This window comes from Mesitornis unicolor, unplaced genomic scaffold, assembly GCF_000695765.1.
Source record: "Mesitornis unicolor isolate BGI_N332 unplaced genomic scaffold, ASM69576v1 scaffold39482, whole genome shotgun sequence".
Lineage (NCBI taxonomy): Eukaryota > Metazoa > Chordata > Aves > Mesitornithiformes > Mesitornithidae > Mesitornis > Mesitornis unicolor.
Genome location: NW_010169240.1, coordinates 43695 through 47300, shown reverse-complemented (window position 1 = coordinate 47300; position 3606 = coordinate 43695).

The following is a 3606-nucleotide window of genomic DNA, read 5'->3' as shown; positions in this document are numbered from 1 at the left end:
CAGTACCTTGACATTCTAGAAGACTGACTAGCCTATTTTATTCTATAAAATACTTTTACATATATATATATGTGTATGTATGTGCACACACGTGTGTGTGTGTGCGCATATATATACACACACATGTTTTATCAACATGCATGATAAATGAAACAAACGCCGTCACAACAGAAATCAACAGTTGTGTGAAAAATACTGTAACTATCCCAGCCAAACGCACAGCCAACCCCCACTGAGAGCACTGAAGCAGAAACAGCAAAATTTGGCTTCCAGGACCCGAGGTAACTACTGCAAATTGCCTCCTACATCTACTTGCCCTGCAAAGCTACTTTGACACAATTTCCCTCAAATTAAGGCCACCTCCAGCGCTGGCCTGCGGTCGTCCCGCCAACACGCCTCCGGCAATTTCAGGCTTAAACAGATTAATTTCAGTCACACAGTGCATCCATTCCACCTTGGGATTTTAATCACAGAAGAAAGCCAAATAAGAGGAAGACTAAGATTATATTTCACAACATGAAAAGGTCGTATCTATAACTTAGAAACTTGTAAAAAAAGCTACATGCAGTATTTTTAAATGCTCAATTCTGGAACATGTGGTTACAATCCAGTGAAGCCAAGTATAACAAAATATCCCATCTTTTACTTTTCCCTATAAAAATGATAAATGCATTGTTCATTAATCTGCTGTATATCCAAGTATTTTTTTTCTTTGACCCCTAAGTCAACATTCCACAAAAATAAAGTTGTTACTCTAAAATAACGTACTGTTGTAAATATTTACATCCTGCTAGTATTACCTCCTGGATCACATGGATCTATGACTTTCAGTGAAATATAAACCCTTCTGACCCTCTCAGAGAGGAATACCTTCACCAGCTTTTTTCTTTCTTAGCTCCTTTCCCTTCTTGACCATATTTATACTTTTAGGATTTCCATTTTTTAGAGGTCCTGCAATGCTTATTTACTTGCTTCTCTGCTTCCAAATACGAACAGTTACACCTGAAAGTCCTTTCATTCCCTATGGAATACATTTGGAAAGTGCTGAACAAAAACCGAAATATTTCAGGCAACAAATGTGTACAGACATGGCAATGCAGCTGGGAAGAAAAGAAATTGTGGTGTATTTTGTGTTGTAGATTTAGAATTGGGTACAGTTGTATATCAAGCTTCCCCTTGTTTTGCCTTTGCTCAGGTGTAATCTGACATTGTGAGGGCTTACAAGGTACCCAACGCATTCTTGTCGTGAACTGGATGCTCATGAAATCCTGCTCAAGACTTTTGCATGAGAAGAACACAAAAATGTTCTTGACGTCAGTAACTTCACTTCCTGCCTCCAGCCAGCCCTGCAGAGCGGGGTTCCTTTTGGGACATACTTTAAATGCCTCTAAGGTTCCCTCAGACAAAAGCATTTCTGATACTAAGTCCAGTCTTCATCTCGGAAACGCAGACTATACGCAATGGTACCACTGCTTACTCTCCTCAGCTATTCTACACAATTGAGAGGCATTGGAGAAACCTGAAGAAAAATCACTTTTAGCGGAGCTACAAACGCCTGCAATAAATTTACAAATAGCTGCCTAACCAGTTCTGTCTCTCTGTCCTGGATGGCCAGTCTTTTAAGTTACGATTAACACACACTTTGCAACTTTTTTCTTTAAACATATATTATTCTTCACATCTTCTATATTTCATCAGTTCCTTTCCTGTCATTTTGTTATCTCCAGCCTTGCTCGCATATGGTTTTCTTGCCACTGTTCGTATTTTTTTCCCCTTATTTTCTCCGTGTTTCAACAGCTTTCCTGTTTGGGAATCTCTTTCCTCTTTTCTAGATTACAAGGGCCTTGGTTTTTTGCTCAGAGAAGTCTCACTTTGTTCCCCAGCAACCCCAAAAGTTTTTTATCTCCCAGTAATTTCTGTTCAAGAATGAAACAAAATATGGCTTGGAAATACCCAAAAAGAGTGGACTTTTGTTCATAAAGCACAGACCCATATACCCTTACTGAATGATAATGTTTCATTTTACACTTCTTACAGCAATTTTCATTTCACATTAGGGTAATCACATTCAAGGAACTTGACCTGAGAACATTTTTACAAAGTTCCTTTCTATCAAGTGCTTAAATAAAATCTGTTATTTCACATCTCTCCCTTGTGTCTCCAACAGATCCTGGATGTCAAAACAGAAGGGACATCTTCCCTTCTGTCTCCCTCCTTTATATGTCATTTGTGGGTCCCACTCTAAAGCTTATATTTGGAGATGTTCACCAATAAGAATGAAAGTATTTCATATTAGCACTGGGACGGCAATGCCACAGTAAAATTATTAAGAAAATGCAGAATATATATCTTTTTAAAAATATTTACTATTGACTTCTATAACACAGTAAAAGTCAAATTGTTATTTTCATCACAGCTGCTTTGCACCATTAGTGATAGAAAGCAAGATCTTCAAGCAGGACTAAGTATATAATAGCTAAAAGTTGAAGTTAAACCCTAAAACTGCCCTGAAGTCCATTTATAATGCCAGACTGACTGAAAGAAACCTTACTATTTAAAAAAAAAGTAGTCATTAAACTTTTCACATCTCAAACCATCAATTCTTAGAGGTGATAGATTCATTGGAGCCTCCATCTTGTTCTCAAAGATCTCTGTGAGGTTCTTCCACGCTTCAGTTTACCAGTTTGTACTGGAACTCCTGCAAATGTCTCAAAATTCAGCTTCAACTGTCACAGCCAGAGTGCCGAGGACAGTGCACGGGGCTGCCCAAGAAAGCAATAAGCACCTGAACATCACTCAGAGCAAAGGTCTGCGCTGCTGTGTGGCGAGCACATCACCACCCAAGTGGTGGAAAGCAAATGAGGGTCTGTGAGTTAACGAGCACTCCCATAGCTATGGGTGAAGCGAAGACACAAGTTGCTTTCAAGGTCTCCCCTAAATATTCCACTGTAATGAGCACAGAAATACCAAGGCTGAACTGTGTGGTGTCATTTGTTGACTTCTTGCTTGCTTCTGTCCCCACTTCATTTGGTGTCAACGCCCCTACAGAAGCAGGATGAGGTCCTGAAGCTGTTTCTTGCTTGATACTCTAAATCTAAAGGAGTCACAGTCATCAGGGAGCTGGCCAAGATACTCCGACTACTGATCTGAGTCTTTCCACTTCAAAATAAACAGCCAAGGAAAGCCATAAATCAGTTCCACTTCACCTAGTACTTACTCTTTGTACTCTGGTGACATCCAATGGCTGAAAGCGTAATAGATGTTTCTTCAATTTCAAAGATTAGTCACCCAAGTTTCCCTTTTCCATTCAGTAAAGAAGCAAAAGAAAAAAAATAGCTTTTTCTATAGGAAAAAAACCCAAAACTATAGTAACACCTATATATTTTCAGAAAAAAAGGCAATTATAATTTAACAGCAGAGAGCACTAGTGTTAATTTACCTCAGCCCACTTCCCACCCATTCTGCATATCAATTACTAAGTAAGCAAAACCTATATATGGTTTCCAAATTCATCTATTTACAACAGAAGTGTCTTTAAAAACAAATTGGCCCAGTTCAGAAGTGTATTTTAGAACCCTACGTCATCACCAGCTTCAGAACAAGCTT